At 42.5% G+C, this 14,191-nt stretch overlaps 1 protein-coding gene across 1 annotated transcript in view; it reads left to right on the top strand.

Annotated features, from left to right (window-relative positions):
* SGCG (sarcoglycan gamma) overlaps nt 1–14,191 on the top strand; it is a 160,097-nt gene that overhangs the window by 37,794 nt on the left and 108,112 nt on the right. The gene's annotated exons all lie outside the window — the stretch shown is intronic.

Genomic DNA, 14,191 nt, shown 5'->3' with positions numbered 1-14,191 from the left:
ACAAGGTAGTCAGGGGAGAGCCCCAAAAATCCAGAGCAAGTCTGCCTATCTTATTAGGGTCAAGAATGGACCTGGTGTCCAGAGCCTGTAATTGCATTGCTCCAGACCCTCCCCTTTGATAAAGGTCAATAGAGAGCATCAGACATGCCCCTCACCACCTGCACAGATTTACCTCTGCTATCTGCCTCAAGTCCACAGCTCCTTTCATCCCTCTTAATGTTGGTCACCATAAGAAGCCCTTGCCTCCCTAAGCCATCTCCTGCACCTAATGCTCTGAGGCTCTGCTTATGCACTATCCTGTTTCCTGCTGCTATTCTTCCCCAACTCCTGAAACCCTTCTATTCAACCATCTGGAATTCAGGATTTTCATCAGCACACAAATTTTTTACTTGGCCCATCATTTTAAGTCCCTTTTTATCTCTATAAGATTACTATTTTCTCATTTACAGTTGTTAGTATAATTATTTTGTAAGGAGATAGTTTCAAAAATTTCTGTGTCAGAAAAGTAGGAACCTACCTTGACCCAACTGGGTGAAGAGAACAGCTATGAAGAGTTGTGATCCAGCAATGGGTGTCAGGGTCCAGAGGGATGAGGAGAAGCCTTCATCATGGGAGCCCCCAAGGAATGGATGTGGACCCCAAGTAGAATGGGGAGGCATTTGCATCTGTGAGTGTGATGGCAGAGGTAGGAGAGTGGAAACATGAAGGGGATTGGTTGGATAAGTAATGAATGAGCAAGGGGAGCCAAGTTCCTCACTGTGGAGGAAGAAAGGTACAAATATGGAAATAGCGAAAACTAGGTTAAAACCTGCGGTGTTGGATTGAAATGAAAATTTGTATGAATTTATGGTTTTCCATGTACATACAGAAATAAATGTTCAGTTTCTTGTTTCTTATAAGATTAACCATACAACCCAATAATCCCATTCCTAGGCATTGCCCAACAAAAATTAAAATTGTGTGTGTGTAGAAGTATATATGGACTTTTTTCATAATCATCAAAACAACTTAAATGTCCTTTAACTCACAGAGGTACATTCATCCAGTGGAATACCATTCATCAATGAAAAGAAACAAGCTATAACAGTATGGATAAATGCCAAATGTAGTATTCTAGTGCATTAAGCCAGCTGGAAAGGCTATATACTGTATGATTCCATTCATATGACATTCTGGAAAAGAAAACACTATAGGGACAGATAGCAATGGTTGCCAAGGAATGGGTGTGTGGTGTAGGGTGACTACAGAGGGGCATTTTTTATTATCTCTAGAACTATTCTGTATCTTGATTGTGTTGTGGTTGCATGACTGTAAATTTGTGAAAACTCACAGAAATGCTCACTCAAAAGGGGAGATTTTATTATCTGAGAATTATACCTCAACTCACCTGACTTAAAAATAGCTAAAAATTAAGCATATTCTTTTGTTTTCAAGATTGCATAGGGATTTGTTGTTTGCAGACAATTGTATTTTATGTTATTAAAATCATAAGCTATTACAGGTGAAAGGAGATAAGTCATCTCATGTCAATTCCCTCTTTTTTAAATCCTCACCTGAGGATATTTTTCCATTGATTTTTAGAGAGAGTGGAAGAGGGAGGGAAAGACATAGAGAAACATCAATGTGAGAGAGATACATCAATTGGTTGCCTCCTGCATGAACCGTGACCAGGGTCTGGGCCAGGGAGGAGCCTGCAACCAAGGTACGTGCCCTTGACTGGAATCAAGCCCGGGACCCTTTGGTCCACAGGCTGACACTCTATCCTCTGAGCCAAACTGGCTAGGGTAGTTCCATCATTTTTCACTTGGGTTGGCAAACACACAATACAATATACAGGTCATGTATTATAAAATTGTACACCTGAAACCTATATAATTTATTAACCAATGTCACCTTGATAAATTCAGTAAAAATAAATAAATAAATAAATAAATAAATAAATAAATTAATTAATTAATTAATTTTCAAATGAGAAAAGTAACAGCCAGAGGAGGAAATGAAACATGACAAGGAACAATTTGCTTTCAAATTTCGATTATGTGTAAACTAGGTAATTTAGAGGCTATAATTAGCATTAGTTTTGTTATTTTTGTCCCTGGTATATATCCTATCTAATAAAAGAGAAACATGGTAATTGGCGTACGACCACTACCCTTCCCATTGGCTAATCAGGGAGATATGCAAATTAACTGTCAGCCAAGATGGCGGCCATCAGCCAGGCAGCTTGAAACTAACATGAGGCTTGCTTGCTTCAGTGATGGAAGACTCCAACGTTCCCCGCCTGCCGCTGCAGGCCTCTGAGCTGCAAGCAACTATGTAACAAACAGAAGCTAAACAAAACCCCAGAAACCTGCCAGGCTTCAGCCAGCAGGATCGCAACATTGTAAGCAAAGGCCAGAAACCTACTTTCGGCAGCGGAGGCCTAAGAGCTGGAGCCAAGCCTCAAAGCTAAAGCTGGCCCAGAATAAAAAAAAAGAAAAGAAAAAAAGGAGCAGTTGGGAGCTTCAGTCACCCCCAGCCTGAAAACAGCCCTCAGCTCCTCACCCAGACTGGCCAGGCACCCCAGTGGGGACCCCCACCCTGAAGGGTGTGTGACCAGCTGCAAACAGCCATCATCCCCTCACCCAGGCTGGCCAGGCACCCCAGTGGGGACCCCCACCCTGAAGGATGTGTGACCAGCTGCAAACAGTCATCATCCTCTCACCCAGGCTGGCCAGGCACCCCAATGGGGACCCCCACCCTGATCCAGGACACCCTTCAGGGCAAACCAGCCGGCACCCACCCATGCACCAGGTCTCTACCCTATTTAGTAAAAGGGTAATATGCCTCCCAGCACCAGGATCAGCGGAGCCGCGAGGCCTCCCGGCACCGGGATCAGCGTGACAGGGGGCAGCACCCCAACCCCCTGATTGCCCTGCGGCTCTGTGTGTGACAGGGTGCGGCGCCCCCAACCCCCCTGCCCCCCACGGGCCTTGCTCGGTGTGTGATGGGGTAGAGCCATAACCTCCCCATCGGCCCTGCCCTGAGTGTGAGAGTGGCGGCACCCCAACCCCCTGATCGGCCCTGCTCTGTGGGTGATAGAGGGCGGCGCCCCAACCCCCTGATGGGCCCTGCTTTGTGCGTGACAGGGTACAGAGCCCCAACCCCCCTGATGGGCCCTGCTCTGTGAGTGACAGGGGGAAATGCCCCAACCCCCTGATTGGCCCTGCTCTGTGCATGACAGGGGATGGCGCTGCAACCTCCCCATCGACCCTGCCTTGAGTGTGACAGGGGATGGTGCCCCAACCCCCCAATTGGCCCTACCCTGAGCGTGACTGAGGGTGAAATCACAACCTCCCGATCGCCCTGCTCTGTGTATGACAGGGGGCGGCGCCCCAACTCCCCAATCGGCCTTGCTCTGAGCCCAATCAGGGGCTGCACCTAGGGATTGGGCCTGCCCTCTGCCACCCAGGAGCAAGCCTAAGCCAGCAGGTCATTATCTCCCGAGGGGTCCCAGACTGCGAGAGGGCACAGGCCGAGCTGAGGGACCCCCCTCCCCCCGAGTGCACAAATTTTTGTGCACCGGGCCTCTAGTCTATATTATAAAAGGCCAGTGGCCATAATGCCGCAACACCATAATGACCAAACGACTGGTACCAGGAGGTGCATTTATGGATCCCGTGGTTGTGCAGCGGGTCTGGGTCTCATGTGATTTCGCATGCTGGGCCTCTAATATATATATATATATATGCCTAAGTGACCGGTCGACTGGTCACTATGACGCACACTGACCACCAGGGGACAGATTCTCAATGCAAGAGCTTCCCCCTGGTGATCAGTGCACTCCCATAGCCAACCTCCCATGTCCGGCCAACCTCCCATGGTCCCTTTCCAGGCCAGCTGGCCCCGATCAGCCCCTATTGAGACTGGGCAAGGCAGCACCAATCACCCCGATCGCCGGCCTGGCCGAGGGATGCCACCCATGCACAAATTTGTGCACCAGGCCTCTAGTAGCAAAATAAAGCCCAAATTCTTGGCATTTATTCAGTTTTTTTAAAATATATATATATTTTATTGATTTTTTACAGAGAGGAAGGGAGAGAGATAGTTAGAAACATCTATGAGAGAGAAATATTGATCAGCTGCCTCCTCCACACCTCCCACTGGGGATGTGCCTGCAACCAAGGTATATACCCTTGACCGGAATCGAACCTGGGACCTTTCAGTCTGCAGGCCGATGCTCTATCCACTGAGCCAAACCGGTCAGACATTTTATTCAGTTTTTTTTTAAAATTTTTATTTTATTTTTAATGTATATTTTTGTTGATAGTATTACAGATGTATCCAGTTTACTCCCCTTTACCTCTGTCCTCCCAGCCCCTACCACCCCCAATCTCCAGTTCTTCACCACCGTATTGCCCATGCCCATGGTCTATGTACATAAATATGTAAGTTCTTTGGTTTACCTCTTCTCGTCCCTCCAACCCCACATCAAGGTATATCAGTCTGTTCCATGCCTCCATTCTTCAAGTCTTATTTTATTGGTCAATTCATTTTGTTCATTAGATTCCACAAATAAGAGAAATCATGTGATATTTGTCTTTCTCAGATTGGCTTATTTTACTTAGCATAATATTTTCCAGGTCAAGCCATGCTGTCCCAAAGGGTAAGAGAGCCCTCTTTTTAAAGCTGCATAGTATTCCATTGTGTAAATGTACCGCAGCTTTTTTATCCCTTCATCAACTGATGGACACTTGGGCTGTTTCCAAATCTTAGCTATTGTAAACAATGCTGCTTTGAACAAAGGGGTGCATATATTCTTTCTGCTTGGTGTTTTAGGGTCTTTAGGATATATTCCCAGAAGGGGATAACGGGGTCAAATGGAAGTTCCATTTTTAATTTTTTAATGAAACGCCATACTGTTTTCCATAATGGCTGCACCAATCTGCATTCCCACCAGCAATGAAGTAGTGTTCCCTACCCCCGCCCACCACCACCCCCCGCCCCCCGCATCCTCTCCAGCACTTGTTGTTTGTTAATTTTTTCATGATAGCCATTCTGACAGGTGTGAGGTGATATTTCATTGTGGTTTTAATGTGCATTTTTATGATGATTAGGGACTTTGATCATTTTTTTTCCATATGTCTCTTGATCATTTATATGTCCTCTTTGAAGAAATATCAACTCAGGTCTTCTTCCCATGTTTTTATTGGATTGTTTGTCTTCCTTTTATTAAGTTGTATGAATGCTTTATATATTTTGGGTATTAACCCCTTGTCAGATGTATCATTGGCAAATATGTTCTCCTATACCAGTGGTTGGCAAACTCATTAGTCAGCAGAGCCAAATATCAACAGTACAACGATTGAAATTTCTTTTGAGAGCCAAATTTTTTAAACTTAAACTATATAGGTAGGTACATTGTTATTAACTTAATTAGGGTACTCCAAAGCTGGCCTTTGCTAAAAATGTCCTCAATCTGATTGAGGTACGTTCGCTGAGGTCGACCCCTTCCAACTCTCCCATCCACACTCATCTTATATACTTGTTTCGTCTATCTCCTTTCCGAAAACCGACTTCTGTGCATGGGCCACGAAGTTTCAATTGCACTGCATGTGCACGCCCACACGTGGTATTTTGTGGAAGAGCCACACTCAAGCGGCCAAAGAGCCGCATGTGGCCTGCGAGCCACGGTTTGCTGACCACGGCCCTAGGGGATGAATTCATAAACATATTGCCAGATGAGATGTTTGAGATTTTACTGCCTTCTCTAAGATTTTTATGGTTTCATGCCTTAAATTTAAGTCTTTTATCCATTTTGAGTTTATTCTTGTGTATGGTGTAAGTTGATGGTCTAGTTCAGGGGTGGGCAAACTTTTTGACTCGAGGGCCACAATGGGTTCTTAAACTGGACCAGAGGGCTGGAACAAAAGCATGGATGGAGCGTTTGTGTGAACTAATGTAAATTCAAAGTAAACTTCATTAAATAAAAGGGTACGGTTTTTTTTTTAAATTTCAATAGTTTTATTCATTTCAAACATTTTAACAAGAAGAATGTAAACACTAATTATTATAATTTGAAACTTCAAAAAATGGAGGAATCATAGCACAATAACATACCTTATATTGAAGATGGCAAAGGCAAAATAAAATTGCCTAACAAAGGAAAGGTACAAAAGCCTTTCAAATTAAACTTAAATATAATGAAATAATTTAAAACTAAAACACATAGAAAAGAACAAAATGTGTAAACAGTAAATTAAACATTTTCTTTAGTACAACTTCCAAATTATGCCCGGGACGTAGATGTAGATGGCAGTGTAGACTGGGTTGAAAGGTTTTTGGTCTTTAAAACATCAACTTCAGTGGGAACAGTGTTGTTGGTCTCCTTTTTTAGCTAATGCATCAAAATCTGGAGTTAGTTTTGTTGTGGCTATTCTTAGGATAGATCTGAGGTGTTCGTCAGTTAAGCTGGATCTGTGAGGGGTTTTGTTGATGTTCATGATGCTAAATGTCTGCTCACAAACATAGGTTGACCCAAACAGCACCAGTATCTTCTGTGCCATCCTCCAGATGTTTGGAAAAGTGGCTTCATTAAGTGAAGTATAAAAGTCTCTTAGTTCAAGAGAGCTGAATTTCTCCTTTAGGACAAAGTCAGACTGAAGATCGATGAGTTCCAGTTGCACCTCTTCTGGTGCTGTTTCAGGGTTTTGTGACAAAAGACAGGCCACCAGTTGAAGTGACTGGTCAATTTTTTCAACATCAGAAAACCGACGACAGAATTCTGCATGCAGGTCATCCAGTGATTTGCTGTATTTCTTCACGTTTTGTATAGTCTCCTTCTGTGTGGCTAGTGTGGCAAAATGAGTGAAGACTTTGTCTGAAATTTGTCTGGAAAAGAAAATCAGCTTCGATTTAAAGGCTTTCACATTAGTGTACATGTCATGTACATACTGATCTTTTCCCTGTAGCTTCACATTTAGCTCATTCAAATGTGAAAATATATCTACAGCAAATGCAAAGTCACACAGCCAATTCTTGTCACTCAGCTCAGTAAATTCATCAGACTTCCCCTTTAATTTCAAAAATGCACCAATCTCTTCTTTGAGCTCCCACACTCATTGGAAAACTTTGCCCAAACTCAACCAGCGGACACGAGAGTGGTAAAGTAAGTCATGGTGATCCGCATCAGTTTCCTCCAGAAACTTAATAAACTGACGGTGCTGAAGTCCCTTTGCTTGAATGAAATTAACAAGCTTTATGACTGGATTAACAACATGATTAAGTTGTAATATAGACTTGTACAATGATTCCTGGTGAATAATACAGTGAAGAAAAATAACATCTTGGTTAGGGTTCTCCTCTTTCACTTTATCCTGAATTCTTTTTAGCAGTCCAACATTTTTTCCAGTTAACTTTGGAGATCCATCTGTCGTGATATTAGCAAGTTTACTCCATGGTAGCTTCATTTTCTCGATGACAGTAGAAACCCGGTCATACAAGTCCTCTCCCCGTGTTTTTCCTTTCAGTGGCTCCATGGCTAAAAACTCCTCCGTAATTTCAAAATTGTCACTAATCCCTCGGATAAAAATTAAGAGCTGAGCAGTGTCCTTTACATCATTACTTTCATCCAATGCTAGTGAATAAAACTTAAAGAACTCTGCCTTACTATTTAACTTGCTGGCCAAGTCTTCATCAATCAGTTCCACTCGACGAGTCACTGTCCTGCGCGATAAGCTGAGTTTTTCAAACTTGCCTTTGCTCTCTGGACACAAGAGACCTGCTGTCTCTATCATACATTCTTTCAAAAACTTGCCTTCAGAGAGAGGTTTGCTAGCTTTTGCTAATTTGAATGATAGCATAAAACTTGCTTTGGTAGTTGTCTCTTGAATTGCAGTTTGTCTGTGAAAGACATTTTGCTGAGCCTGTAATTTAGCCATCAACCTCTGTGCAGTAGCCTCCCGTTCTTGAGGTGACTGCTTGCTAGCATAGTTGCCATGCTTTGTGGCAAAGTGACGGCTGAGATTGTACTCTTTGAAGACTGCAAGTGTTTCTTGGCATATCAGACATACTGGCATTGATCGGACTTCGGTGAAAAAATATTTTGTTGTCCACTCCCTCTTAAACACTCGGCATTCACTGTCCACTTTCCTTTTCTTTGGTCCACTCATGTTTAATATTGGGATAAAACCAACAGTACCATTCTCTTATTAAATTATTTACTAAAATAAGACAGTAAAGTATAAAAACAAGTGTTTAAATTTGCTCTACTATAACATTTTTGGTCTTCTAAAAAATATATATAACAAAATCATCTGAAAAAGTTCAGACATGGGACAGAGGCACACCCTGACCATAGAGAACAACCCCTTTCCTCCATAGGAAACCTGTGTATCTTTCACACAGGGCCTTTGTTTATGGTAACACACATAGCTGCACATTGCTGTGTCTTCCAGACACACTTGTATGGGAGGTGCTAGGGCAGTGCAAAACATGGGTAACCAGTAGTTACCACTAGCACTTCCGTTACTGGCAAAAAACAGCCGCAGTGCACATAGTGTGAAAGAGCCCATTATCAATGTAAGATTGCATCCACTGGACTCCATAAAAACAACCAAGTGCCACTTTTAAATGCCCATTGCAACAGTTTTTCTTATTAAAAGCTGGAAATGGCAGGATATTTATATATATGCCCCTACTGTGACAGCCTGGCAGAGCATTACAAAGGAGAAAACCCAGCATCTGGTGATGTCCATAAGTACAAGATTTCAGGCTATCATTACCAGGAAAGGGTTTCATCCAAGTATTAGATATGAACATTTGATTTTCAGTTTTTCATTTGTCCAATTACTTCTGAAACCCTGAAATTAAGCGATTTTGTAATAAAATCTTTAGTTCATCACATTTCTATACAATCGTTTTGTTCAACCCACTGAATTAGGGTTCGTTCACACTAGCCATGCTGCCATTGCAGTGTGGTGAAGTACTGCAATGCAGCGCAGCTAGGGTTAATGCAGGGTACACAGGTTTCCATCATGTTTGCGTTGATGCTAATGTGCAGTGGTGCATGTTAACACAAATGCCCTGTAGCACGCATTTTTACAGCTGAAAGTCTTTGTTGTTTTATTAACAAGTCATTGTGATGTACAGAATGTGGGAACAGGAAAAAATTGTGTTTGAGTAGAGCTCTTAATCTTACCTCAGAAAGGCTTTTAATAGGGATTGTGTTGAATCTATAGATTGCTTTGGGTAGTATAGACATTTTAATGATGTTAATTCTTCCAATCCATGGACAGGGTATTCATTTTCATTTTGGGGGGTTTTTCTTTTTTCCACATCCTATAGTTTTCCAAGTACAGGTCTTTAACCTCCTTGGTTAAGTTTATTCCTAGGCATCTTATTTTTGTTGTTATTGTTGCAGTGGTAAATGGGGTTGCTTTTTTAGTTTCTCTATCTGAGAGTTCATTCTTGATGTATAAAAAAATGCCATCAATTTCTGGATATTGATTTTGTATCCTGCTACCTTACCAAATTCATTTATTAAGTCTAGTAATATCTTGGTGGAGTCTTTAGGGTTTTCTATGTACAATATCATGTCATTTGCAAATAATGACAGTTTTACTTCCTCCTTTCAAATTTGGATGCCTTTTTTTAAAATTAAATCTTTATTGTTCAGATTATTACATTTGTTCCTCTTTTTCCCCCCCATAACTCCCCTCCACCCAGTTCCCACCCTACACTCCTCCCTCACTCCCCACCCACTGTCCTCATCCATAGGTGCACGATTTTTATCCAGTCTCTTCCCACATCCCCCACACCTTCCCCCCCCCCCAAGAATAGTCAGTCCATTCCCTTTCTATGCCCCTGATTCTATTATATTCACCATTTCATTCTGTTCATCAGATTATTCACTTGATTTTCAGATTCACTTGTTGATACATGTGTATTTGTTGTTCAAAATTTGTATCTTTACCTTTTTATTCTTCTTCCTCTTCTTAAAGGATACCTTTCAGCATTTCATATAATACTGGTTTGGTGGTGATGAACCCCTTTAGCTTTTCCTTATCTGTGAAGCTCTTTATCTGACCTTCAATTCTGAATGATAGCTTTGCTGGATAAAGTAATCTTGGTTGTAAGTTCTTGGTATTCATCACTTTGAATATTTCTTGCCACTCCTTTCTGGCCTGCAAAGTTTCTGTTGAGAAATCAGCTGACAGTCATATGGGTATTCCCTTGTAGGTAACTGAGTTTCTTTCTCTTGCTGCTTTTAAGATTCTCTCTTTGTCTTTTGCTCTTGGCATTTTAATTATGATGTGTCTTGGTGTGGTCCTCTTTGGATTCCTTTTGTTAGGGGTTCTCTGCACTTACTGGACTTGTAAGTCTATTTCTTTCACCAGGTAGGGGAAGTTTTCTGTCATTATTTCTTCAAATAGGTTTTCAATATCTTGCTCTCTCTCTTCTTCTGGCACCCCTGTAATTCGAATGTTGGTGCGCTTGAAGCTGTCCCAGAGGCTCCTTAAGCTATCTTTGTATTTTTGGATTCTTTTTTCATTTTGCTTTTCTGGTTGGGTGTTTTTTGCTTCTTCCTATTTCAAATCGTTGACTTGATTCCTGCAATCCTCTAGTCTGCTGTTGGGAGTCTGTATAATATTCTTTATTTCAGTCAGTGTATGCTTAATTTCTATTTGGTTCTTTATCACAACATCGAGGGTCTTATTAGATTTCTTGTAGATCTCATTAAGTTTATTGGCAGTTTTTAGAAAATTATTGAAAGACCTTAAAAGTGTGGTTTTGAACTCTATATCCAGTAGTTTGCTTTCCTCCATTTCTGTCATTTGTGTCCTTTTTCTTTGTCTCCGCATTTTTTTATGCTTCCCTGTGTTGATACAGTGTTTTTCTGTGCTAAGTGTCCTCTAGGGCCCAGTGGTTCAGCCTACCCAATTACCTGAGGTGGACACTCTTGGAGCACCCCCTTGTGGTCTTTGTGCACAGTCTTGTTGTAGTTAAGCCTTGATTGTTGTAGGTATCACTGGGAGGAATTGTCCTCCAGGCCAATTGGCTGTGAGAATCAGCTGTGTTTGCAGTGGGAGAACTTCTGTGCTGGAGACACCCCGCTGGGGCAAGACTTGCTTCAATGGGGCTTTGGTGCTCGCTGAGTCTGCCCCCTGAGTGTGTCCTTTATGTTTCCACGGAGCTCCAAACTGGATGTTCCCACTCTGACCACTGGGTACACTGGCTCTTGGATCTCTAGGGAGGTGCTAATCTAGCCTTTGCCTGAGGCTATCCTGCAAAAGCCTCCCTGCAGGGCTTGAGTGGGGCGGGTCCCATGGGATCAACAGGGCGGGGCTAGAAGTTATGGCTGCTCTCAGTCCTGCCCTCAGAGGCTTTGCTTCTCAATGTCCTGGTAATCACTGCAAGCCCCTTGGAGAGAAAGCTGCCCTCGAGTTCCAACCGATGCCAGACAGTCCTGCTTCTCCCGTATGAGTCTGGGTCCCTAGAGACTCACCCGGAACTGGAGCTCAGAGCCTGAGACTCCCTCCTGATTGAAAATGACAACCACACCCTTAGCCGCCAGCCCGCTCCACACCTTAGTATTTTACTTCCGCACTGCGCCTCCTCTGAGTCTCGGTATGCTTTTCTCTTTCCTTCTAGTTGTAGAATTTCCACTCAGCCAGCCTTCCTGTGGTTCTGGGTGATGGCCGTTCCATCTTTTAGTTGTATTTTTGAAGTGGTTGTGCGAGGCAGCAATCTCCGGTGTTTACCTATACCGCCATCTTGGTTTCTCTCAATTTGGATGCCTTTTATCTCTTCTTCTTGTCTTATTTGCTGTGGCTAGGACTTCCAGTACCATGTTGAATATGAGTAGGGAAAGTGGACATCCTTGTCTTGTTCTTGTTCTTAAGGGAAATGCTTTTAGTTGTTGACCATTCACTCTTATGTTGACTGTAGGTTTGTCATATATGGCCTTTATTATATTAAGTATGATCCCTCTATTCCAACTTTACTGAGAGTTTTTATCAATAAAAGGGTAATGAATTTTGTCAAATGCTTTTTATGCATCTATTGATATGATCATGTGAATTTGGTATCTGTGTTCATCAGGGATATTGGCTTGTAATTTTTCTTTGTAGTGTCTCTATCTGGTTTCAGAATTAGGATAATGCTGGCTTTGTAAAAAGAGCTTGAAAGTTTTCCTTCCTCTTGAATTTTTTGGAATAGTTTGAGGAGGATTGGTGTTAGTTCTTTAAATGTTTGGTAAAATTCTCCTGTAAATCCATCTGGTCCAGGACTTTTGTTTGCTGGGAGTTTTTAAATTACTGCTTCAATTTCAACAGTTATTATTGGCCTACTCAGGTTTTCTGATTATTTCTGATTGAGTTTTGAAAGAATGTACGTTTCTAGGAATTTGTCCATCTAACCTAGGTTGTCAAGTTTGTTGGCATATAGTTGTTCATAGCATTTGCTTATGATCCTTTGTATTTCTGTGGTGCCCATAGTTATTTTGCCTCTTTCATTTCTGATTTTATTTACTTGGATCTTCCCTCTTTCTTGAAAAGTCTCACTAGATGTTCATCAATCTTGTTTATCTTCTCCAGCTCTTGGATTCATTGATCTTTTGTACTGTTTTTATTTTTATTCTCTGTCATTTATTTCCTCTCTGATCTTTATTATTTCCTTCCTTCTACCTCCTCTGGGCTTTTCTTGCCTTGCTCTTTTTTAATTCATTTAGTTGTTGGATTAAATATTTTAATAGTCCTTTATCTTGATTTTTTTATTTTGGGGGGTGGGGAGTAGGCCTGTAGTGCTATGAACATTCCTCTTAGGACTGCTTTCACCGTGTCCCATAGGTTTGGGATTGTTGTGTGTTCATTTTTATTTGTTTCCAGGAAGTTTTTAATTTCTTTCTTGATCTCATTGGCAATCCATTCATTGTTTAATAACATGCTATTTAGCCAACATGTATTTGACTTTTGTTATTGTAGTTGATTTCTAACTTCATGCCATTGTGATCTGAGAAGATGCTGATATTATATCAATCTCCTTGAATTTGTATAGGCTTGTTTTGTGTCCTAATATGTGGTATATCTTTTATAAAGTCCCATGTGTGCTTTAAAAGAATGTATATTCTGTTGCTTTGGGGTGAAATGTTCCATAAATATTAGTTAGATCCATTTAATCTGGTGTATCATTTAAGGCCTCTGTTTTCTTGTTGTTTTTTTGTCTGGAAGATCTATCTAGTGGTGTCAGTGGGGTGTTGAAGTCCCCTACTATGACTGTATTGCTGTTAACCTCTACCTTAAAGACCATCTAGAAATTTTTTATGAACATGGGTGCTCCTATATTGGGTGAATATATGCTTACAAGGTTTATATTTTCTTGTTGAATTATTCCCTTTAATATTATGAAGTGGCCTTCTTTGTTTCTTGTTATGGCCTTTGTTTTGGTGTCTATTTTGTCTGATATGAGTATTGCTACCCCAGCTCTTTTTTCATTTCCTTTTTCATGGAATACTAGAGGCCTGGTGCACAAAAATTTGTACACTCAGGGGTATCTCTCAGCCTGGCCTGTGCCCTCTCACAGTCTGGGACCCCTCAGGGGATATCCACCTGCTGGCTCAGGCCTGCTCCCTGGGGGATCAGGCCTAAGCTGGCAGTCAGACATCCCTCTGGCAGCCCGGGAGCCCTTGGGGGATGTCCACTTGTCAGCGGGAAGCAGGCCTAAGCTGCAGTTGGACATCCTTAGCACTGCTGAAGAGGCGGGAAAGGCTCCTGCCACCACCACTGTGCTGGCAGCCATCATCCTGGCTTGTGGCTGAGCATAGCTCCCCCTGTGGGAGCGCACTGACCACCAGGGGGCAGCTCCTGCATTGAGTGTCTGCCCCCTGGTGGTCAGTATGTGTCATAGTGACCAGTCATTCCCAGTCGTTTTGCTGTTAGGTTTAATTTGCATATTACCCTTTTATTATATAGGATAGAGGCCTGGTGCGCAAGTGGGGGCTGGCTGGTTTTCCCTGAAGTGTGTCCCAGATCAGAGTAGGGGTCCCACTGGGGTGACTGGCCAGCCTGGGTGAGGAGCTGAGGGCCATTTTCAGGCTGGCCACACCCCCTTCAGGGTGGGGGTCCCCACTGGGGTGTCTGGCCAGCTTGGGTGAGGGGCTGATGGCTGTTTGCAGGCTGGCCAAGCTCCCCAGTGGGGACCCTTACCCCATGGG

Source organism: Myotis nattereri (genome assembly GCF_964212035.1).
Source record: "Myotis nattereri genome assembly, chromosome: 2".
In the NCBI taxonomy this organism is placed as follows: domain Eukaryota; kingdom Metazoa; phylum Chordata; class Mammalia; order Chiroptera; family Vespertilionidae; genus Myotis; species Myotis nattereri.
Note: the sequence above shows the minus strand (reverse complement) of the source record. Positions and strands in the feature narration are given on the sequence as shown.